The following is a 26111-nucleotide window of genomic DNA, read 5'->3' as shown; positions in this document are numbered from 1 at the left end:
GAAAAAAAACCCCTTTGTATTCTGCAACTAGTTTCTCCTGCTATACGATGCTTCCACAAACATTCCTTTAAATCACAAGTTGTCTTCAGGGCTTCCTTTGAATGTTTGATCTTGAGAGACATCTCAAAGATTATCCTAAATGTCTTCAGCATGGAAGGACTCGTGGCATAGCTGGGATGGTAATAACAATTAGAAGGATGAACTGAGTGTAATTGTAGGGTCAGGATGTCTAGGGCCTTGCAATTTAAGTGCAATATTGTGATTGAAATTACACCATGCTCTTAACAGCCCAATTTCGATACGCCTCCACGTTGTTGCATGCTAAACACATTATTTCACTGAGGCACTTGCTTTTCAAAGGTTTAGGGCAGTCATTATTATTTTGATACTTGATTAGTTGGCTGTTTTCCTTAGATTAATAATCAATATCATATAGCGCTTTAAAACTTACTTGTACACACAATTGTAAACATTTGTTTTTTCCCCTCTCGATAAATCCTACATATAAATATATTCACTTAAACATTAAAAATTCTGTCACTTAAAAATGTCACAAACAATTAAAAATTCTGTCTTTTTAAAAATAAATTCCCAAGAATTAAATTTTTTAAATAATGTTTATACAAGTTTTTATTTTTTAATGTATATACAAAATATTGTTTAGTAATGCATGGTTTTCCTGAACAAAAATATTTCAGATATTATATTAGTACTGTATCTGTAGCATTACTGTTTCTTGCTATAAGGCAGATAAGGAAGAGAAATAATAAAAAAAAAAATCTCAATCTCAAAAAGTTTAAAATAACTATGAAATCTTTATTAAATTATTTGATTTATTATAGCTGATTTGTTATAGCTAAGTTAAGTTAAAATCATCTATTAAAATGTAGGCTTTGCAACGTTATAAAACGTTTACATTTTTATAATTCATAATAATTTCATAAGAACTAATACTCGTGGTTAGAATATCAAAAATAGTTACTCCAGTAAAAGTACCATTGCTAAGAAAGAAATACTGAAGTACAAATAAAAGTTCTCATCCAGAGATCTACTTGAGTAAGAGTTAGAAAAGTGTCTAGTTAAAACAAACTGTTAAAGTAGCTCTTAAGGGCGATTTAATCTTCTGCATTTACGCATATTTGCATCACGGAGCACAGAGGGGACGTCCCACGAGCTAACTAACATGCAGTATGTGTATCTTCGGTGCTGTGTGACAAGAGAAAGCTGATTGGTTGGTAAGGAGGTGTGTCTGTGTACACGGAAACGGTTTAATGAGACGTGACATTTTTTCCATGTAATCAAGTTCCGATTAATATTGTTCAAATCAGATTAATATTTTCCAAAGTATATCTGCAATGTAACATTTTCCCTCATCGCATCCAGTACTTTCCCTCTTCTATAGATCAGCTTGTGCTCCGAAACTGCTATCTGACTGTGTAGTCCATTAAAAACCTTGCGACAGAAACCTTGGATGAAAATGCTTTGGTAGAAACCTCATTTTGAACATATTAACTCGGTTTGTTTTTCAGACTGGTGTCAGTTGCGGATTTGGTGTCGTGTTTGATTACGAGAAATTTTCATTGAGGCCTTTTTTTTTTTTTTTTTTTTTTTAAATTATCATCATCATCATCATCAGGTAGTTCATTATAATCGAGTATTTGTCACAACCCTAGAAAGGTTCGAACAGAAACTACTTTGCTGTAGTTTGAACAAGATTCTCTTAACTGGCACCCACATTTAGGGAGCAGAGTAAACACATTTCAACTAAGATGAAAAGGAAAATGGCTTGCGGTTAGGTTGAAACTTCAGAATCAAATTTGGGGTTTGTAGCCTGTGTTGAGAGATGAGATGAGCGGGTGGGCTGCCTGCTGAGAGTGGGAATGTTCCTGCATATTGCAGTTCATGTAAACAGAAAAGTTTGTCATCTGTTTGAGAACTCTATTGTCTTGCACCGCTGTCTTCAACAATGAAAAGTGATAGATGTTTGATAAAGAGAAATAAAATGATTCCATTGGATAAGACATGGAGGTGGATGGATCTATGTGTAGACACTGGTACTACTACACACTGCAGTATTTCCCAAGCAGTAACAGCATTGTTTCCTTCAAAATGTGGCATTCAAATTGTGCCGTATTTCCAGTATTTTTTTTTTATGAGAAATGACCTGTCTGAGGGAAACATGCTGCAGCCATTTTATCATTGACATTTATAGTGGCGCATCACTGAAAGTAACAGATGATGATATAGTTCATTCGAAAAAGAGACAGTGGCACTAGGTGGAACACTTAGCCTGTTTGTTTTGGGGGAAATAGTACTCCTTTGCTAATTTCCCATTGATAAGTATCTGACAGCTCATAGTCAGGCACTTTATCTCCGGCTGAAGAAAATGGTTTCTTCAGAGTGTGAATTGATTTTGCAGGAAGCCGGTGCCACACAGCATCTGAAAGAGCTCACTGCGTTTTCTAAATTGCCCCCATTTTGTGGTTTTTTTCTATTTGCATGTAAATTATCAATTACTGCTTTTGGCAGGCCTCCGCCGCCATACTTCTGTCTCCAATGAGTGCTGTTAGGAGGGAGCCGTGTTATTTCACCTTAACAAATCACTTTAGTACTCCCCTTTCCAGCTGCAATTACCAACCGTTTGCTCTGCTGGCTACATTGATTTTTTTTCTGCATGTCTCTGCACTTAGGCTGGTTGGGTTTTTTTTTTTTTTTAAACTGAGTGTATTATGAGGAGGTAAGCTGTAGTTTAATGCTCTTCTCAATTCCAGGACGTCTAATTCAGTGGAGTCAGACTCATGCAACTCCACCACTTGAGCTGAAGAGTTTAGAGATCTGAATGAAAGACATGATAGGTGCATGTTAGATCAATAAAGTCAGGTATATTCGTGTATTAAAAATTTAAAAGGAACTTGGTAAACTGTGAAATTATAGGGTGCTGATTTATACAGTACATAGAGGCATCTCAACTGAAGTGTCAAGTCTTCACCGGTTATGTTGAGCCAGCTGTGAGTGAGACTCTGTAGGTACTTCAGAAGAACAGGAAGAATTGTTCAAACATGGCAGAGATTTAAAATAAACAAACAAACTATTGTCTAGTGAAAATAAGCTCACGTTGACATTAAACTGTTGTTGAATGGTTTGTTCTTTGCTGGGAATCGTTACTTATGGTTTATTCACATCATTTACAATGCAATAAGTGAACATAAAGTACACGAGTGGTGCATTGAATCCAGTTATCTTCAGCAGAAATGCTCCAACCAGGTTTGAGTAAAAGTAAAAGCTGGCCTCGCTTGCATTTCAGCCATTTTTAGCTCAGATTTAAGAATTAATGAATAAACATCAGCATGGCTGTGAATTAAAAAGAAATGTGGCTTTTAGAGAAAGGGTACATTCATAACCTTCAGAAAGTCATCCCCAGATAAATGCATGGAGCTAATTGTGCGTGTTAAACATCTTTCTTCACACTTGCACACACTTTAATAACACATGCAAGGGGTGTGAACTTGAGCATGTGTTCTAGTAGATTTTTATGTGGTTTTAAGCTGTTTGTTCTGTAGTTAATATTCAGTGCTGGTGGAATAGTGTAGTGCTTTCAGTGTTGCTGTGTGTTTGTGTGTGTATGCGCAGTGTGTTTTTTTTCTGTCTTGACTTTCCCCATCCAAATGCAATTGCAGATCTGCACCAAATTTTCTACTACATTTATTTCCTCATGAATGTTTGCATATTTCAGTGATTGCTTTCTAGTAGACTCAAATATGCAGCAATGACAGTTTCTCTCTCCTGGAGTGAAGCATGTACTCATTTCACTCAGTATAATTGTGTTTCTGTAAAACTGTCAATTGTTCCACTTGCAAAAAAAAGAAAAAAAAACCCGACATAGGTTAAAAGTGCTGTTTTGCATTGAAATGATAAAAGCTTAGATCCTCTTTCTAGAGATCCTCAACATGTAGGGCTCTGAGAAAAATGCACTTATGAAAATTTTCATACACCTGGTTATGCATTTTATATTAGTAAAACATTTGAATAAAAACGATCGCGTAATATTACAGGTTCTAATGCTCATGCAAAAAAAGCAAGTGGAAATTTACATATTAGATATTATCATATTTGAGTAATACTAGCTCGAGACATTTCTTTTTAATGATTTAATCATATAGTAATCAGCAGTGGAAACCAGATCTTTGACATAACTCTGTAGATGTATATAAATGGTCATGGAATGGTTGGAGATGGATGCAAGTGTGGAGTCTTTCATTTAAAACTGCAACACATGAACAAAGATGAAGTACTATGTATCATAAACACACAAACTAGACAGGCATGAAATATACATGCGCATGGCATGGATATAACAACATACAACAACACTACTCACTACAGATGCTAGACTTATGGTGTTAAAATATTTTATGTCATAAATTTTTAGCTTATTCACGTGTATCTGTCATGGTACTTCAAGCATAAAAAAATAATAATTCAACTCTTAAAAGTCATTAGACTCAAACGAACCTCACACTGAACAACAAATAAAGTTAAAAATCGCTAACATAAGTAACCATTTGAGAGCTACAACAACGATAACAAGATACTTACATTTGTAGACGAAGTTAGCTGAGAGTTCGTTCCCCCGAGCTGAGATGCTTCAGAAAATTTTATGTCGTATCTAGTAAAAGGGGGGACACGGTGGCTTAGTGGTTAGCACGTTCGCCTCACACCTCCAGGGTCCGGGGCTCGATTCCCACCGTGGCCCTCTGTGTGCGGAGTTTGCATGTTCTCCCCGTGCTGCGGAGTACCTCCGGGTACTCCGGTTTCCTCCCCCAGTCCAAAGACATGCATGGTAGGCTGATTGGCATGTCTAAAGTGTCCATAGTGAATGAATGGGAGTGTGTATGTGATTGTGCCCTGTGATGGATTGGCACCCTGTCCAGGGTGTACCCCGCCTTGTGCCCGATGCTCCCTGGGATAGGCTCCAGGTTCCCAGTGACCCTGAAAAGTATAAGCAGTATAGAAGATGGATGGATGGATGGGTGGATGGATCTAGTAAAAGAACATACTCCCTGGTTTTTGCAGTGCATTGTGGGATTTTTTAGGGAGCGAACATTCCAGTGCACTTGCAGGATTTTGAGATTGAGACAACCCTTGAAATGACTCCCGACTCCCAGTGCCCTGACTACTGAACTATGGCGCTGATTGAGACATACTGAAAGAGTGCTATACAAAGTAACTTAAATACTAGTGCTCGTTAAATCAAAATGTGAACCAGGTGCAAACAGTCATGTGATTTGAGGTGAGGTGAGATGCAGTGGCTGATGGGAATTGTAGTCCAGTGCCGTATTCTGTGCAACCATGACATAAATAAGTTCAAATATATGTGATAGGTATCACATATTGAATTCTCAGTTTTTAACTTGCTTATAGACTGCTTATCAAGATGTGTGTTAAACTCAAGGGCATCATCACACATGTATAATCCAAATACATTTCCTACAGCTCCACACAGATTGGTTAATCCTTTCCATGCATTCATTCACGGATGTAACAGAGAAGATGGCCGGAAGCTGGATTAGCTACTCCAACTTTCCCGTACATGTAAATGTGTGCATGTGTATGATGGACCATCTAGGCTGTAGTCCTGCCTTGTACCCAGTGTTCCTGGGATAGACTCCCGATCCACTGACCAGGATACATTTACATTTACATTTAGGTCATTTGGCAGATGCTCTTATCCAGAGCGACTTACATTTATATAATTTATACCACTGAGCAATTCAGGGTTAAGGGCCTTGCCCAAGGGCCCAACAGTGGTAGCTTGGCAGTGCTAGGGCTTGAACTCCTGAAGGTCAAATATTTTCATCCAGTCTCATTGACCGTTCTCAGTTGGATGTTAGCTGTAAGCTGGTGCTGTTGTTGTAACTGTGCTCGATAGTATTCTCAGACCTTGGCCTATTTGTACTAGCATGAGGATATTTTTTGATGGAGACTTTATCTAAGTCACAATGGATAAGCACGCCTGCCAAAAGCTGTAAATGTAAATGTAATGTAAATGTTGTGACTGAGCAGTAGCTTAAAACATACTGGGTGCTATAAGGAAGAGAAACGACTTGTTCCACAGCACATTAATGAAGTAGAAAACTGTAGTAGTAGATAGTGATCTGACGGTGAGGAAATTTTCTCACCGGTTAATCAACGTGTGACAATACCGGTATTACCAGGGCGCGAGGGAAGGGGGGTTCCCCCACACTTATGAATGCGCATTTCTCGTTCGCTTTCGAATTAGTGGCAATTGCTTTAATGAAAAACACAACTACAAAACAGTACAATGACAAACTCGCTTATATTAAACGTAGAACTTTTGAAACCAAATCTTCCGCCATCGTGTTGTCAGTCAGCTCGCCTCACTCTCACTCGTGCTAAATGAAATCTGACTCCTGCTGATCTGTGCTACGATTCCGACTCATTCGGCTCGTGCTGAATTGAGCAGACGCGTTCAGGTTTTAATCGTAGTGTCCGTTCTCTAACTGAACTAAATGATTTTTATTACTATAAAAAGGCAAAACGACGGTGGGAAAGTGATGTAATCGGTGTGCGGCCCGAACACCGTGTAACACTGGGAACGCCGGCTATCGAATCAAGCCTAGAAGTAGATAGCAATTAGGTGTTACCATATAAAGGTGTAGATGCTATGGTTAGAGGATTCAGAAAAAAGTGGTACAATGCATCGCTTAACCAAATTATGTTAAGGATTAAAATGTAAAAGTTTCAGATTTGTTGAATATTTGGAGCAGCACCAGTATATCTTGCTGGCTGCCAGATAGCACTAAAGTAGTAACCTGCCGATTCTCTGTTTCACCCCGTTTACACTACGCTCTCAGAGGAGGACATGCGTGTCCCCGTAGTCTAAACTGAGGCAGTATGCCATTCAATCCAGCTAACAGCTATCTGAGCCTGGTCCTGTGACAAGAGCTCATCATTATCACCCTCAGATTCTTCTTACGTGGTGCTGCTTGACCTTTCTTATTGGAAGGAAAGCTATCGCTTTGACTCATGCCAAGAAACTCAAGAGTCTTCACACTGCCATTATTTATATTTCTGTAGACTTAATAGTGACTTAATAGGCTTATCTGTCAATGTGCTATGAGTTGTGAGATCGGTAAATTAGATTTGACGATGACACGCACCACCATACATGTTTATGGCGCTTGCGTGCTTATATAAAGTGTCTCCTTCTCTCACTGGCGCTGTCCTTAGTTAGCAGTGAACTGTGAAGGAGCTTAGCCAGGCATTCAGGAAACCTATCACATTAAACTGTGGTAACTGCTATATGTAATGAATTTCGGATTAGGAGCGACAAAGCGGCTCTACGATAACCTTTTTGGAAGGACACCGTAGAAGAGAGGGCGCCTCGGGGGCATGTGATTCCATGCCATGCCAGCTGCTTGCTGTTTAAGACTTGCATTTGTAGTTCGGAACTCCTCGTCTTAGCCTTTAGCGAAATGCGCCCCACCCAAACCACACAGGACACATCATTAGCACAGAGGTCGCGTGTGTGGTCGGGTTAAGTGAAGTCTGGCTGCTCAGGAACACTTCATGGAAGATGCATTTTGAGCCGAGTGTAACGTGTGCTTTATCTGGTTGCAGGTGCGCTGGAGGCCGGTGTAGCTCCGAGCGGGGACAGAGGAGCTTCCCCACCGACTCTATGAAGGGAGGGGAGGGGGAGGGGGAGGGGGGGCACTCACCACACCGCAAGCCTGCACTGCGAACAGGTTGGAGTGCCTTTCCATTTTTATGTAGCTTTAAAACATTGTTGAAGGCAGCGGGGGGCGTTAAATTTCATTCTGGGACTCCGACTTGAGATTTTGAGATCTTTTCAATGCCTTGTTTTAATATCTGCCATAGAGAAATCACGATACATAGCTACGCATTTGTGTCAGCTAAAGTTCTACCAGATGTGCTTGCATTTTTGTAACTGTAGCATGATACATTGAGGTAAACATGTGGACCGAGTGCGAGATTGGATAAAGTGCTCCATGTGTCCAAGTTCCTCCACGAACAAATTCTCAATCACAAACAAAACTTCCAACGGTGTTTTGATTAAATTTGTGGCACCAGGCTCGACTCCAAAACCTTCAAACAGTTTTTGCTTTTGCTGCAGTTTTCTGTTCTATTTGCTGTGAAATGTTTCAGGAAGTTTGTTCGCAGTGTATCATGAGCATGACAAGTACCGGGTTCATTTGAGTCACCCGGGGGCCTGGAGGTAACATGTGGCCAAGGCGTCTGGTAGTGTTTCCGTGCAAGCGGCTGCTGCCTCCATCTGAATCTGGCTCACTTCTGTGGATGCCGCGGGCCCTCGGGGCCCCAGCACCTGCAGAATGGAACAACAGAGTTAAAAAAAAACAGTGAGAGGGGGTGAGAGAGAATCAAATGACAGAGGCTAATGCTTTGTACTGCAAGCATTTTCTTTTCTCTTTGATTTACAGCAGGAACATTTGTTATGACTTGATAAGGTGACATGATATTATACTGTATTGACACTGTCGAACAGCCACGGTGATGTTGTTTCATAAACGTTCATTTCTCTGTTATGTTTTTTTTTCTTTTTCTTCCTGTCTGCACCTGGGATCTATGAAATGACTCTTCGGTGCCTTATGAAATGATTTAGAAAAAGAATACATTTATATCGATTTTTCTCTGCAATCTTTTTAGGGAGGGATTTAATATTTAGGCCAGGCCAAGACAGGGAGAGGAGGGGAAATAAATAAATAAATAAATAAATAAATAAATAAATAAATAAACAAACAAGGACAGTTGTTGTTAATCTCGCTTAGTGTAGTGTGAATGCAGAGCAGTGCCATGGCCTGACAAACATCTGCCTCACACACAGCCGAGTGGGATCAGCTAAAGCGATTAGTGTGCTAACGTCAGCCTGCGGAGACTGCGCTTCGCTACAAAAGCCAGAACGCCAGGCTTTCCTCCCACACTCCACCTGGAGCACTGACATATACACACACATACACACGGAGTGACTCTAGTGGCTGTTGCCACACACTTCACCAGTGCTGCACCACACACTCTGATACCAATCAAAGCGACGTATAGCTGTGAAGATTGAACAATCTGTTTATGATAACAGATATGCTTATCACAGCTTTTTTTTTTAAACGTCAAAAGGGATTTTTAATTAATTGCAAAGTATGTAATGAAAAGTGCTGTTCCTTAGGGCATAGTTGTTATTTTACACTTCCTTTGCACTCAAATGGGGCCTCTTTGGGGGACATGAAATCCGTTGTGACTAGCAAAAGGGTACTATATCCTGCCCAGGCTTTCACAGATAACCTCATTAAAGGGAAGGAGGGGTGATATTTCCTGCAAGGGGTTCTCTGCTATTTCTTTCATTTTTTTCCTTTTTTCTCTGCCTCTCATGCATGCAACCTTTTGACCTCTCTCTCTGTGTCTCTCTCTCCCTTCCTCAGTGTCTTATTATGAGTGTGTGTGGTGTGTACGGATAGTGTATCTGGTCTTCATATTCATTATGCATAGTCTCCAGTGTTCAGTCACACAACATAATTCCGCACCATTATCTTTCATCCTTGTGTTGTAGAATGAGCCCTAATAGACTTAAAAAAATTATAAATAAAGATGACTTGAGTGTGCTGATCTCAGGGTGATATGAAGAAAGAAATTAATTCAGTGCAAAATTTCTTACTAGGAGTGTGTTCATGCCACACGGTGTCCATGATAAAGGGAAAGGATGTCAACACTCGCAGGATTTGCTAACACTACAGGAATTCATGTTAACCTCTCAGCTCATGACACGTAGGACATGAGTCACGTTAGAGTTTTTTCGTCCCCCATGTGGTCCTTCCTAGTAAAAACTGTGTTCGTCTGAGACAAGTCAGGTTAAAGTTTTTGCTCTAGTTTTCATGTCTGTGCAGGTTTGAGGGAAGGTTTCTACCTTCTACCTAGGGTGAATGATACACAAAGTTATTCGACAAGAGACAGAGCACTGGCCAGAAATAACACTGCGTTAAAACTATTACAGAAAATACACTTTCGTTAACATAAGTTGGGAACTATATGTGCGCAATACGTTCTTCAACTTTCATTTAATTAAAAACAAATCGTATCATAATGGTCGTATAAAGGTGACGAGACGAGAGATAGGCAGACAAATCCAAATCGTGAATCAATAACATGGTCAAAAACAGGCTAAAGGTCAGGCGATCGGCAAATCAGCATAAACTAGGCTAAACAAGAATAAAACAACGAGGTCGAGAACAGGATCAAAACTATGAGACATGAAACTATGAACAAGGGCTTGGTACACGGAAAACTCACGCAATACTCCGCGAAGTACAATGAGACATGAGGGGTTTAAATGACAAACGTAAACAAGGGTGAAACACAAAACAGCTAAGACTAATGATGACACATAAGGGAAACAACCAATGATAATACAGGTGCGGAGACAGGACATAAACCATTACAAAACACAACAGTAAACAAAGTCAATGTCACTGAAACCCAGCGGTAGCGCGAGGGGAACTCGTGACAATATTGATAACCTTTACATCCTGTCACTGTTTTTGTATGTTCAGTCATCACCTTTTTTAATTCATAGCATTCGTTCAACCAACCTGAAATACATTTGCATGCATTGGTGTTAGTGTATTTTCTAAAAATCGAAAACTTTCCTAGTTACAGCGAAATCGAAACCTTGCTTTGTTTGCAATTTGGTTTGATTCACCTTTACACTGTGTGTCATTAAATAAACCAAAAAGCAAAAATAAATAAATAAATAAAATAAAATAAAGAAAGAAAAACGTTCTCTATGGGGCGTGTGTAAGGAGCGAGGCTGAACATCTACCCATAAAAGAGAAATTTTACAGTGTTTACACACCTTTGTATAATTGTATAACCTTGAAAGAATGGAAATCAAACAAACATGGAGAACATGGAGCTGATTCTAAATGATTTTTTGCTAATTAAATCAACCCAAATATCCAGAACAAATTGTTCTTGAACTTTATACAGCGCTCTAACACTATCTGCTAGCTTTTTGCACTTGGGTCGGTTGGTTTAGTCTGTGCCCGAGTTTGCAGCAACGTGTTAGGGTTCAGATCAGATGGTTAAAATACTGCATATGTGAAAGTGCCCTTTGTCTCCTGTCAACCTACCGTGTGCAGTAAATGTGGGACAGGTGCAGTCCTAACTATCTCAACACCTCAATACTGCAGTGAGCGCTCTCCTTGCTTGGATGTCCTTCAACGTGCTTTAGGAGGAAACTGAGAATGGCATCCCTGAGGACGCTGCATCTGTGCTCTCTCTATGCAGATGACAGCAGCATGTAGGGAGCAAGAGAAGGGAGACTTGTCTTTATAGGTCTTATAGATGTCAGAGTTTGCAGTAGAAAGTGTCCTGAAACTGCTGGCGTTACAAAATGGGTTGCTGGTGTTCTGTATTTTTTGAGTTTTGTTGTCAGATGCGGTGTTTTAAGATTTTTAGAATAATGTTTGAGAATACTTAGTATATGGGCGCAACTCAATCGGCTCCATAGGCACGGATCAGGGAGTCGGCCATTTTAAGGGCTGTCTCAATAACAAAATCCTTCTAGTGCATTGGGACGTTCCTGGCCTGAAATATCCCACAATGCACCACAAAAGCATCAATGCTCACGATGTTCCCTTACTGGAAATGATGTCATATTTTCTGAAGTTTGCAAAAAAAAGGTGGATGAACTTTGTCTACAAATGTAAGTAGCTTGTTATCGTTGTTGTAGCTCTCAGATGATTACTAGTGTTAGCGATTTTTTGCTTAATTTGACTTTCTGTTAAGAGTTTAATGATTTTGAAAAAAAAAAGCTTGCATACAATCCTACTTGAAGTACCATGACAGAAACACGTGTGATTACACTAACAAGTTTATATGACATATAATTTCAGAAAGATATCGGTCCTGCCTGTTGTTGATAAATGCCAGTGCTGGTGTTTTACAACACGAGTACGTAGTCATATCCCCAGAAATTGAGTCATAAGTGTCTCAATGCGTAGCAGTGCTTGAACTTGTACTCGCAATATACTGTCATGACCTATGGAGCTAGGGAGCTGATTGAGACACAGCTTTCGATATGATCAGTATAACTCTGCATATTCTGTAATATTTAGTTGTTAAAACAATATTCCATTGGCTTGGTTTTGGAATTCAGTCTTTATTAAAATACATATATGAACCTATTGGTTCTGAATCCGAACTATAGTCATTCGTTGTCTATTACTCACAAGTGGGAAATAACATTTGAGCCATTAAATGGACGCGAACGCACGCCACCCTTGACATGAAGTTATATGATTACTGAAGATGTTTTCTGTTGGCCTGTCAGGCAGTTCAGCCATGATGAATGAATGTAATATACTGTGCATCAGGAGTGGACACATTCATTAATGGGCCTTCATAATTTGTGCGATACACTTAGAATGCTACTAGCGCGCGGCATCTGATTGCGTCGGAATGATCTAATCTCGTTGTGTTGCCTCTGCCCTCCATACATGTCAGCGCACAGGAAAACAATGTGCTCATTTGAATAATATCACAAATGGTGTGGTTCCTGGCAGCACCCGTCCTGAGCTGAGTGAGTGGTGCCAACCCTCGAGGTTTGACTGAAGCGAAATAAATCACAGCCGCTCTCACAATTGCGAACCTGTGTGCTATTCATCTGCACAGGATATGCGAATTACTTATCTGAATATGTCTTCAGATAACATCACGATCTCACAGGGTTGTTCAGTCAGAGATTGATATTTTCATATTCTCTAAGCACTACGCAGTGCGCTTGGAAGGGGTGGTATAATTGGAGTGTAATTTTGAAATTGAGAATATCAAAGAGACGGGTATGGGGGGGGTTGTTAAGGGGGCTGGAGTGGAGCTCTGTGTTATTTGTGTCCAGCTGAGCCTTAATAAAGCTTGAAGCTTTGAGAACATACCGTTTTGCTCGGCTACACACGTTCTATGAATTTCTCGTACTTATGTACTAACAATCGAGGCAGCTGAGAGATCAGTATTACTGTCTGGCAGAGAGAGCACAATATGATTTACATATATAGTTGCTGGATGGCAAGCTCGAGCGCATTATGATTTGGCTTGCTCTTTGGCCTTAATTTATTGCACTTCCAGCTTTTATGTGCGATTCAAAGCAGGCAGCGTGCACCATATTGGAAGCTTTATTATTTTTTTTTTCTGTGCTTGTATCTGACATCTGTCATTTTGATGCCTTATATGCACTGCTTCGCCATTTGTATATTTTGGCTCTCTGTATCACAAACTTGAGCTCTTTATGAACTCCATAAAGAGAGACAGGTGTGGCAGGCTGTTCTGTTCCTCCTGTTTGGGACTTGGCTTCTCGTCTGATCGGGGCTTCCAGCAGCACCTGCACATGTGGCTGCGTATCTCCGGCACTAGCAGATCTACTGAAAACAAAGCAATTAAGTCGATGCAGCGTGGGGAAAATATTTAATGGATTCAGTAAGGATGTGTGTGAATGCACGAGAAGAGGGAGGAATGTGGCGAGCGTTAGAAAAGCAGCAGGAGATTCGCTATTTGAATGGAAATGATTTCATCAGCAGCGAGGCCTCCTCCAGCTCCGCTCGGTCCTGAGCAGGAACGGGTTGAAAAGCAACCAGCTTGCGTTTAAGGTCTGCGTATCTGCTTTAATGAAGCACAGAATGAGAGAATGGTGTGTCTAATTAGCAAAAGGTACTGAAAGCTAGCTATTAAACATAGTTTCCTCTGATTGCATCGGGAGGATAGGGTGCAGCATTTCTCATTTCAGGAACATGGGAAGGATCCAGTCTGGGATCCAGACTGTTCTTGGAAATGATTTGGATGCTGTGTAGCTTTGCTGTAAACTAAGGCAGATGTTTAGATGTTTAAGATTAGCCCCCAGAATGTTTTTCTACCGTGTTTTCTTCGAGCTCTGTGAAACGTGAACACGTTTGATGTCAGGTTTCAAAGCTCACCATAGCAACGTTTTGCGCAGCCATGAGCGCCACACGCCGTGCGTGTTCTCGGCCATACACGTACACGCAAACAAAACCAGTCCTGCTGTTTTGAGAAGCAAATAGTTGCATGCCAGGATGAGTTGCAGTACACCGTCGCCCTGTCCAGACCAACATAGCGGAGAGTGAATTATTCTCAGCACCGTGACCTGCTTAATTGATAACGTCTGAGGCTGTCTCCGGGTTATGTAGGAGGCTCCAGTAGCTGCTCCAGCCCCATCCATCTCGCATACTCATGTCCAACTGTTGGCCTGACCTCTCACTTCAGCCGCAGACAAGCAGTCAAAGTGCTTAAGCTTAGAAAGAGATAGTGAGCGAGTGAGCGAGCGAGAGAAAAAGAAATAACGACAGAAAGACAGCAGCAACATTTAGACAGCTGCACGCGCAGTGTCATGTATCCCTGTCTGTCAAAGGGGGATATTTCTGTCTCCTTAGTGTGGCCCTCAGGCTTCCACACGCGCCATCTCGATGTCATCACCGTCACCCCGCTGTCTTTGGCTAAAAAGGCCTGCAGTGCGAGCTCGGACTGCCCAGGCCTAATTGGAGTGAGCCAGGAAGGCAGTTTGACTCATCTAAAATTACTGGGAGCAGTGTACTTAATGGGAAAGCGCAGAGGGACGACAGTAAGGTCATGATACCACCACATGCACTAGCACATGTGTGATGGAGATTAGAAACATCATAAGCAGATTTGCTATAAGCGTATAATAATCGTGCTGTTGGTCTGTATGGCAATGGCCTCCTACGTAACCCGGAATTGTATTCGTTCGTCAGTCTTGTGTCGGTTTTGTCACTCCAGGGCTGGGCTGCTGTCACTCACATTCCTGACAGCGGAATGTTGCTGCATGCAATGTTGCATTTCTCTTTTACGGTCATGCTGGCACGTGTGAACATCGGAGTATCGGTGATGTCTCAACTGTGGGAGCAGAACTGAAATCAAAGCAGCATGAGGCAAGATTTTTTTTTTTTTTTTTGTCAGAGCTGCAAACACACCTGTGCTAGAGAAAATAGACTAACATAACTGGTCACCAGCTGCATCATAATGCATGTGCTAAGAATTTGAGAATGCTAGCATGGCCATGATGGTTGACCAGCTAAACCTTCAGAACACCATGTTTTTCAACGGCTAGTTTTTTTTTTTTTTTCCGGAGGAGTCCTCTTACATGCTCGGTGTTAGATTTATGGCTTGAATTTTTGTGCCATATGCCTAATATGACACAAGTAGTAATCATGTCTGACATTGAACTCTCGAAACTCTTTGATTTTCTGATAAATACGTCCATAAATTACAGCCTTCCTTCTCAAACCCTGTTGTGATGTGTATGTATGAGATTTTTGTTTATTTTGATAGAAATTGAAAACTGGAGGGCGATTTTGTTTTTCTAAAGATCGCCTCGTAACCCTCATGAGTCAGAAGCTTTCACTGTGAAATGTGATGTGGGTGTTTATGCTTTTTTCGGTTAATATGGCTATCTGTGGGGGAAACCTGACCTGGGCGCCCTGTTCTGATGGGCCAAGTGCGTGTTGCAGCTGCAGAAACACTCGCTCCGCGCTGCAGGGACATGCCAGTATTTTCATTCCTCACTCAAGGCATTTCCGAGCACTAACAAAAGGAGAATGAGGTGATGAAACAAGGGAGGAAGCAGCTTTCCGAAAGCAGCAAATTATTTTGTGTGGCTGCACTGCTGACCTCGCTCCAGCAGGAGCAGTTTGCTACTGCCAACATTTTGGTGCTTTTTTTTTTTTAACTTTCACTCCTCGGTTTGTGACATTTGTGTGTAATTAGAGCTCCTTTGTTGCTGTGTGGGGGATTTGTAACTGTAGGAGTAAATCTGGAGCATTCGATTGTTAATTTTGACATTTTTGGGGAGATCCTTCTTACTCATACATTAAAGGAGTTTTTGTTGTTGTTTTTTTGGACCAAAATTAAACACAATTTTCCCCTCCCTTCAGATGTAACCGATCTGTCAAGACATGTCTGAAGTTGACTGGCGCTATGAGGTTACTGTAGCTAACCATTGCACAAACTGCTTGCTCAAATCTCTAGCTGTCCTCAGAATGCATTGTTTGGCTAAACACACCTTTTGTAGTTTCATAGAATATCTGTATTTTTAAAATAATTATACAAATGAAACTTTGTTATACAGGGTGTCCCAAAAGTCTCCATACATAGGGGACTATATTTGCCAGCACCATGTCAGTTCTGTGTTCGTCAGTGGATGTTCGTGGACGTCCACTTCTCGGTGCGCAACACTTCTAGTCTTTTTGAATTTGTTAATAAGTTTAACAACAGTGTCGGGTGTGATGTGCTCGCCATGTTTCCTGTTAAAGTCCATCGCAACCTTCCTGATCCAGGCATTAAGATGATTTCAATATGTTCTACTTTTGTCAAAGGCTTTAACACCCTGAAATCATGTAAATCACTTGTAATTTCATTTAAAAAAGGAGAATCAGCCCTCCTGTGCGAGTAGGATTTTCTGAAGAAGAGAGTGATTGATGACGTCATGATGGCTACTACTACTCTGTGATGTACTTTGTTCTGTTTTTGTTCATAATACTGTATGTAAGGCTTGAGACTGTTACAGTAGTGTATCATACAGTGTCAGAAACAACGTAGGAAAATATGTGTGATTACTTCACACGTTCATGTTGTCTGAGGTGAGTGTGATGATTTGCATTTTTCCCCCCAGTGCTAAACAGAGGGCTCTAAGTGTTTCTTACTTGTTAGCTACATTAGCATTGTAGCTACAGTACAAATATAAAGAAGCAAACTTTAAACACCAGACATGTCTTGTTCTCTGAACTATTACTTTATTCTTACCTTTTGTAATACCACATTACAGATCTTTGAACTGTCAGGTTACAAGCTACTGCTGAGGTCACCATCTTGAGAATCACCTTTCCAAAGGGAATTTGAGTTGTTTTTAATCCCTTCAGAAGCAGCCATCTAGCCTCTAATGGGCGCCAGCTTGAGGAATGCTGCAGTCTGAGCTGGAATCTCGCTCATCTTTGCTGAGTTCGACTCAATCTCATCCCACTGACCGTGGGGGAGGTGCCTGCTGAGGGCTGACACAGTAAACCTTTGACAATTAGATGCCAATAAACAGGATTTGGCTCTGCAGGTAAAATAGGCCTGATAATTGTTAGGTGTGTGTGTATAGTCTGAGCTGTGGAGGGTGGCCCACTATGTTTCAGTGCGTTTCTCTGCCCGGTGTCACACATGTGAAAGTGTCGGTCAGTCCCCTGCCTGTGTGCATGTCTGTGGTTGTCTGCTCGATTTGGCCCAGTGCTACGGCTTGGCCCAGTGCTGCTGCTTGGTAGTGTTGGCCGCTTGCCTGTCTTTCTGGAGTTTGAATGAAAGAGCCATTGTGAACTTGTGAGCTACCGTGGCATTTTGCAGCTGCCAAGCTAAGTAATTAAAAATTCCCTCATATATGTTTTTCGATGTTGAAACTCCGAGAATTGCAAGACGCAGATCATAGGTGATATATCAGGAGCCGAATTAATAGATAGTAATTGATTATAAACGAGGTTTATAAGCCGTTCTGCTCATTTGTTTAGCACTGTTGACAATGTGTTTGACTAAATTCAGGTGCGTTGTTATCGTGTGCAGTTTATTTTCATAATGAGATCCTCTGCATCCTCATGCTGTTCTCTTTCACAATAAAGCAAGCCGTAGCTCAAGAGAACAGATTTGTTCCTTCCCTGGGGACAAGTGGAAGAGATCACGAGTGTGTCGTCATGTGCTTTCGGTTGATTGAAATTCAAATGTAATGCCACGACGAAGTTTGATACTTTATGCTGCCGATAGCTTTCATTCCTCCTTTTGATGACCCTCGTGGCTTTGCTTTTCGCCGTCATTATCGTTTTCATCTGTGTACTGTAGACCTCCTGCTGAAAGACTGCTTTCTCCCCCGAAGTCCTGCATTACGCTCGTGTGATCAGCGGGTGCATTTAACTGTGTGTGAAGGTAAACAAAAGCTTATTCTACACATAAAGGAACCTGTAAGTTAATTAGTGTTGGATGTCTGCAGAATGGCCATCTCATGCTGAGCTTGATTTCATGTAAAAAACTAAACAAAAAACAAACAAACAAACAAACAAACAAAACAATTAAAAGAAAAAAAAAATTGAACTAAAAAAAGAACAGGAACCCATCCCTCTATCGAGCCGGGCCCTAAATGAATCATCGAGTTGTGTGCATGGCTTGTTTTGCTGGCCGCTCCGCTTAATGGCATCCATTGGAGATTAATCCCGATGTAAGACGATCACAGAATAAGCGACGTTCTACAGAGAGTATCTCTTCTCTCTTTGTCTTTACTCCATGTGGCAGCGAGACAAAGCCAAAAAACAGGCAGAATTTATTTCACCTCTAGAGGCCCCTAAATAAACAACTCGCAAATCAGTGCCTGCTTTTGTAGTGCAATTTTGCCATTGCACACAGCTCTGTGATAATGTTTTGCAAGCAGAGCTCTTAGCATCAATATTAGGTCGGGGGGGGGAAGCATATGCACACATTCCATTTTCCTCGCCGCTTATTTATAAAATGCCGTCAGTACGTTAAACCTATCTCGCACTCAGACTAATTTAGTGTCATGAGAGAACGGAATGCCAAGCTTGGCTATGATCTGAGGAATATTCATGTAGTACTGACAGACCAGGCACTGCGTTAAACACTCCAACTCAAGTAACAGAGCTCAGATATTTTTTATTTACACAAAGTGACGTATCGTATGTGAGTGCATTAAGATTTAGAAAATTGAAACTACTCAATATGAGTGCTGATGGTCAGCGGAAGTGTGAAATACCTCGGTGTGTGTGAGTGAGTGTGTGTGTGTGTGTGTGTGTTGTACCAGTTCACCCCTTTGGCTGCACCTGCACTAATTGTATGTGTGCAGCTGTGATGAGAGTGCAGTGCTCCAGCTGGGAGTGCTTGTTGAGCTGCCACACAAGCCTGGCGAGCTAAACACCCCAGTAAGTCCCTCCTTGACTCAGCTAATGAGTGTGGAGCACAGACAATACAGGCCAATCCGAGAGCCCATCTGAGCACCGGTGCAGTCCAAGAACCGGAGGAGGTCCGCCTTAGATGTCTTTCCATTTGTGTTCAGTCAGTGCGAAAGTGCGGATAATCAAGCCTTTAGCCGTGTGTGCATTTTCTTTCCACCTTCCCTTTTCCCCTTTCATCATCAGTACATTTCACTCTTATATCTTATTGCTCTCCATCTTCACATCATTTTTTCCTTCTGGCCTAAGGTGAGTAGGCCTTGTTTGAGCGATCCGCTATCTTATTGGCGTTATAACTCTGTCATTATAACAAGCTAAAGGCAGGCCGAGACAATATGTGATGCACCATTAGAAAGCTGCTTAAATAGCCTAACTGAACCAATTAAAGCAGTACTGGCTGATGTGAAATCTGGAGCAGTAGCAGTCCTTCGGGAGTAACTATGATTCTTTAGCCTAAACCTTATTTTAAGTCCTTAGGTTGAGTAAATCTTGTAGATGCTCTCAAGGGGATATGAATTAAACCTGTGGAGGTTTTCTGCTGTCATATTTTTCACATACACCCCACCCCCCACCCCCAGTGCCAAGTTTCAGTGTGTGATAGCACAACTGGATAACATTCATTAATTAAGGAGATATACCCAATTTAATTGATCTCAGACATCACCAAACATATGAAAGGGTCACATTTGTCAGGCAGATTTGATATAATTATGATGTGTATGAGCGACTCCATGAAGAAAGACATGACCTGACATACTGTATAAACTCTAGGACGATATCAGAAGACTGACACTTCTCAAATGCTCAAGCACAAACAAGTAAGACATACAGTCACCGTAAACAGGCTATTAATACTCTGAGCTTGAGCCCGAGCTTGAGCCCGTTCGAAATATCAGCAGTTTCACTTTTCCGAAAGCTGACTTGAAATATGTGTGTGTAATTACAGCCGGGTGGGAATGAAGAGAGTAATACGACGCATTAAAGAAATGAACACCGTTGCTGAGCGCGACTGCACAAAATGTTTTATTAAAACCGCGATCCTGATTTGTTTCTCAACGCAGCTTGATTCAAGAATAGATTCTGCGGCATTTGCACTCGGACAACCATTACATAAAACACAGCACTGCTATTCCCCCTTACTCACAGTGATCAGTGAGCATTCACGCTGTACCATGTGACCTCTACTTGAATTCTTAAATGACCCAAATGCCTGCTTACAGTGAGAATTTGTCTTCAACAAATGTTTACTACTGTGTGCTGATTATATGATTTCCCAAATACCAGACAAATGAAATGTATGAACTGAGTGAATGGGATGAGTGAGTCATGGCTGCACACGCCGTCTTGCTCGAAACTTGTCGGTGACACATTACACATACAGTAGAGCTCCTTTATCAAGACAGATTTTCTCATAAGAGGCGTATAAGTTATAAGAACAGAAACATTGCCACAACTTATTATTTAACTGGCGGTTAATATTTCTGGTTTCTTATTAACCACTCTGGGCACTATGACTAAAGTTTTATACTTAAATGGAAATTCTTTTTGCGCAGGATTTTGGCAAAATAGCTTCTTTGCCATTCAATCAGTAATTCAAAATGCAAACAAGTTGTCATTCACCATAGGCTTGGTTAGCACTTTTAGCATATTTGCCTCGCACCTTAGGGGTTGGGGGTTCAAATCCTTCCTCTGTTTTGGAGTTTGCATGTTCTCCCTGTGCTTCTGGGGTTTCCTCCTCCAGTACAAAGACTGATTGGAATTGGCTGATTGGCATTTCCAAAATTGTCTGTAGTGTGTGATTGTGCCTAGGATAGGCTCCAGGGACCCCTCAACCCTGTTTAGGATAAGCAGTATGGAAGATGGATGAATGGATGCATATTGTGCATGCATATGTATATTACAGGTGCGGCTGGGGCTCAGGTGGTAGAGCGGGTTGTCCACTAATCATAGGGTTGGCGGTTCGATTCCCGGCCCACATGACTCCTTATACCGAAGTGTCCTTGGGCAAGACACTGAACCCCAAGTTGCTCCCGATGGCAAGTTAGCGCCTTGCATGGCAGCTCTGCTACCATTGGTGTGTGAGTGTGTGTGTGAACAGGTGAATGAGACACAGTGTAAGGCGCTTTGGATAAAAGCGCTATATATGTGCAGACCATTTACCATTTGTTCATTAACAGTTTTTGCCAAAGAGTTGTGCTTGTGTCAAACAGCCAGGAGTAACAGTATCAAGTATCAAGACTCCTGTTTCATCATCATGCAGCCATATTACTGAGTCTCTCATCTGGAAAGCTGATGTTTTGATGCTTTGGCTTCTGCACCATATTAGATTGCTAAGAGTTGCTCAGGCATGTTCTGTAATCTCATGAATATGGATTCCTCAATTGTTGTACTTAGTAATAAAGTTTCACTGAGCTGATATTGGTCTATAGTTAATATTGGCCTAAAATGCTGGATCAGTATTAGGTCATTACTGACATGTTTTCCTTATCCATTGCAAATATTTTTACCCACAATTTTCTTTTCCCTTCTCTCTTTTAGGTAACTCGAATGAGTATTTTAATGAATGTGCAGAATGTTTGATTTACCGAGTAGCACACATGAGGGGCATGTAAGATTGATGTAACTACCTTTGAATTTTTTATGATGTATGGCTTGTATGGGACTTTTAGATTGACGCTGTTATATGGTTTTAACGATATAGACCTGTTTTGTGTATGAATCATAGTTTGCGATACGGAATCATCTGCCTCCTATACCATGAAGCTACAAATCTCACACCTTTTATTTTGATAACATTGGTAAATGGTCTGCACCTTAGCGGTTCCAAAGCATTTTACACTGATTCTCATTCACCCATTCACACACACACTCACACACCAATGGTAGAAGAGCTGCCATGCAAGGCGCTAGCTTGCCATCAGGAGCAACTCGGGGTTCAGTGTCCATTGCCCAAGGACATGGAGTCATGTGGGACATGGAGTCATGTGAGCCGGGAATCGAACCACCAACCCTACGATTAGTGGACAACCCGCTCTACCACCTGAGCCACAGATCTGAATTAGTGGGTTGTGCTTTTTCTGTTATTGCTCACGCTGGCAACTTATGTGAGAGATAAGTTGATATTCTGCCATATTTACGTAGCTGTGGTATGCTGCGTTCTTTAATCAGGTTAACCATCCACACGGTGTTGGAAAGCGATACAGAATTGATGCACGGTTAAATTATTCTAATAGTGTTGCTTTGCTTAGGTGTTCACACGGTATTTTTTTTTCTTTGTTTCTCCATTGCAGATCAGCTCTATGATTGATGAGGATATAAGAGTGGATTGGCTAAACACTAAACAAAGAAACCTACCGCGTCCTCTGGTAAGGTTCTTGATTGATGATCCTTCACTGCTCATTTCTCCTAATGACTCTCACTCCAATCACAGATTTACAATCATGTGTGCTTCTTGCATGGCATGATTGCTTTCTGAACCTTCCCTACTAGTGTAATTGCTGGTTAAAGCAGGAATGCATGGATTGTGTTGTGTAAGGTAATATTTCCTGAGCGCTGGCAAATGACAAATTCATTTAGTGTTTTTGAGTAACAGCAGAGCACACTGTACAACATGAGTCATAATTAGCAGCAGGGACTCTCAAATCACGCTGCCTCTTTGTTGTTTCTCCTCACAAAGCTAGTGTCAGTATTTTCGACATGATTATTAATGACAGGTGGAATTACTGAGATAAGAGATTTACTTTAAAAGTGACAGTGTTGCATCAATGTCTGAATAGTCTGAAACCAGTTTGGGGGCTTTTCAGCAATGCAAACCCTGCCTGTGCCATCGCCTTGTATGTATATGACTGAGGCTGTACTGTATACATGCCATCTGCATTATGTTAATGAGCGCATGACGGTGGAGCCGCACCAGTCGGGTGTCTAGGAGAGAGAGAGAGAGAGAGAGAGAGAGAGAGAGAGAGAGAGCGACCTGTAAATTATGGATGCAACCTGTGATTTGTGCCAGAGCAAAGAAAGGGAGAAGCTGGGAAGAACCTCAAGTCATGCATATCAGATTATCTTCCCCCTCCCTGCCCTCTTTCTCTCTCTCTCTCTCTCTCTCTCTCTCTCTCTTTCACTCTCTCACTTTACCAAATTTCTCTTATCATCCTCAACGAGCAAACTTGCACACAATCTGGGTTGTGTGTCTCCAGTCACATGAGAAACAGAGGTGCTGACGAGATGGAATGCCTGGCTTGGTATTTCCTGATGTTTCATAAACACACACACACGCACGCTCACACACACAGATTTTGTTCATTTACAGACAGTGGCTGTGACAGAATGGCCACAATAAGTAGGCTTTCATTCACTTGCTCTAGGATTAGGGTTTGCAGTTGAGTGAACTGTATTTAATCATCAGGTATAATTCACAATGCCGTTCCCGCCTGACACACTGAGCGTATACTTTACAGTATGATCCTCTTGACTCTGCATACTCAGGGTGTAAATTGCTGATCCTCTCAAATATATAGAAAATCCCTCTCTGCCTGTAATTCTCTGCTAGGAGAATACCGTGTCTTGTGTCTGCAAGCACGTGAATTCGTGTTCCTTCATACTTCAGTTTCCCTAGCATATTTTGTCTTCCAACTTAAACGGTGAAACCTTTCCCCTTGCTCATACCCATTGCAGTCGGTGATCGCTAAAGATTATAAACCAATTAGCCCGGTAATTATACATAGCCGACTCGTCAGAAGAGAAGAAATGATTTTGGGATAAAGCGTGATTAAATTTATCCATGCTTTGTTAAGTGCTACATTAATTTATGTAAGTCGGAGTGTAGATGCAGTGTGCAGTCCTAAAAGGTTTGAGATACTAATTAGAGCTTCTTTAGTAGTAATGAAAATGAAGCACTTGCATGCTGTGATATATCTGTTATCAGTAAAGAATTCTTGTAGTATAACAATGTGCTCAGCTTAATGCTTAATGCTCACAACCACAAGCAGGGGAATTTCCACTAGGCAGAGGGAGAGAAATGGGTTATACAAGGAGCAGGTCAGTGGTGTTTGTACCTCAGTGTGTGTGTGTATTTGTGTGTGTGTGTGTGTGTGTGTGTGTGTATGTCTATGAATAATGGAGCCATTCTTCAGCTGTCTGGGAGCTGCTGTTGTACAGTGGTGGTGTGTTTGGTGGACTTGCTCTAGGGTCTCCTTTAAATAGCTTTAACCCTCAGCTGGAGGAGGCCGAGCTGCGACAGGGAGCCGCAGTCCGAAACTAAAAACACCAAAGCTACCCGTTCGAGCAAATCCTGAGTGACGTGGCTGCGGACGGGGAAATAATAATATCCTGCTCAATATTTAGATCGATTGATTTTCTTTGTATATGTATGAATTGAAGAATCATTAATTAATCATTCTTCCATTTTATTTCTTTAAAAATATTTGTAAAAAAAAATCAGTAAGATTGTGGGGCAAGCTTGTGCATTGTTGCCTGTTTGTTAATGATTTAAGTAGTTGATTGATTTTGGACCGTGTACAGGAGCGGAAAAATGTCATGTCATGGAAAAATCATAATCATTGAAATTGTAGTAATTCTATACCAGGTCACATTGTTGACTTAGGATTTGCTTTGGTGTCAAACCGTGGTAACTTCAGGAAGAGGAAACGTGGGTGGAAAGTCACCAAGGGCAACCTACGAGTGGCATCACTGAAGGACACTAACTATGAAAATAAATCACATTTTTGTTCAGTTCTCTTTTAGAATGTATGTTAAACGGAAATCCTGAAACAGAAATCCACTGGTTTATGTGAAGTTCTACTGTTCATTACCAACACCATCAAATAAGTCCATGCAGGATAATATGTGCTTGAGACCTGTCACAAAATCTCTGACTATTAGTGACACGGGCTTCGGCTTTGGCTAAGAGATTGTGATCAGTGGTCAGATGGACCCGAGCTCCAGCCACATCCCAGCTTGTGTACTTTTAACCTTACTCACGCAGACAAATGGCTCTCGAGTCCACCTTTCCTAGGGGATTGATGATGTAGAGCAGAGACAAATAACATTAGTAGGAAAAACAGATTCGAGTAGGAAGTAGTCACTGGATCTGTTAACGCACAGACACGCATGTAACCATGGAGCAATTTGATCTGACTGATCTCGTTTGAAACGAATCATAACATTTACTCCAATGTTAGAGGTTTCTTCTATTACCAGTTAGCTGCGGTTGACCTACACACCACTGAAGCACCGAAGCTCAGCCTCTCTCTACCTCGAACAACCGCTACACCATCCTTGCCGAAATGGGTGTGTGGTGCATCTTGCAGATGCATGATGCGCAGCTGGCATTGAGTAACCGCTGTAAATATTCGTGACTTCACAGCAGGCCGAGACATGATCTCATCTGCCTTTGCCAAGGCTCTAACATGTAGGCACAGGCTGCTCAGATTTAAATCACCATGCTTTCAATCGGTTTGTTAGAGCTACTTTTCTAAATGTGGGCAGGAATGAGGTGGACGTACCAAGCCTTGGATACCGAATACAAACAAACATGCTCATAAATCGTCTTATCGTCATACCAGTATTTCCTAATCATTTCATTCCACCACGAATTAGCATTTTATCTCCTTGATACTGCACCAGATCTCGTGCAAATTTTTAGTCAGAGTAATTGCACCAGATGTCTTTTAGGAAATACACAGTGGGACTATGCAAGTATGTTTTTTTCTTAATTATGATTTAATATTATTTACTATTCATTGTTTTTTTAACGTTGCTTATGCAGTATCGTACGATTTATATCGATCCTGTTTTAACTGAAGTATCCTTCAAGACTTTAGATTCATTCAATTCATACTGACATTAATAATAATGGTGCATTAAAAAACTTGTTTGTCTTCATAGATACACATGGAAGAGCACAAATGCGCTCGAGCTGCTTATGTCATTAATATGCGTCTCAATTCAGTTATTATTATTATTATTTTTATGATTACCGCTTTCAGGTAATCTTTTGAACTTGTTTTACAACTTCTGCTCTGCTTATTTCAGCTGCTGCAAATTGCATTATTTAAACTG

The 26111-nt window shown here is 41.2% G+C and overlaps 1 protein-coding gene across 3 annotated transcripts in view; it reads left to right on the top strand.

Moving 5' to 3' along the window:
* zmiz1a (zinc finger, MIZ-type containing 1a) overlaps positions 1-26111 on the top strand; it is a 125741-nt gene that overhangs the window by 25413 nt on the left and 74217 nt on the right. For 2 of the 3 annotated variants that reach the window (XM_053621288.1, XM_053621286.1), the window contains exons 2-3: positions 7642-7766; positions 22346-22420. The gene's annotated coding sequence lies outside the window, so the exon portion shown is untranslated. The remainder of the gene's footprint in view (positions 1-7641; positions 7767-22345; positions 22421-26111) is intronic. The other variant, XM_053621287.1, reaches the window with a different exon arrangement.

Source organism: Ictalurus furcatus, chromosome 3 (genome assembly GCF_023375685.1).
Source record: "Ictalurus furcatus strain D&B chromosome 3, Billie_1.0, whole genome shotgun sequence".
NCBI classification, from domain to species: Eukaryota; Metazoa; Chordata; class Actinopteri; order Siluriformes; family Ictaluridae; genus Ictalurus; species Ictalurus furcatus.
This window is presented reverse-complemented; position numbering and strand designations above follow the sequence as displayed.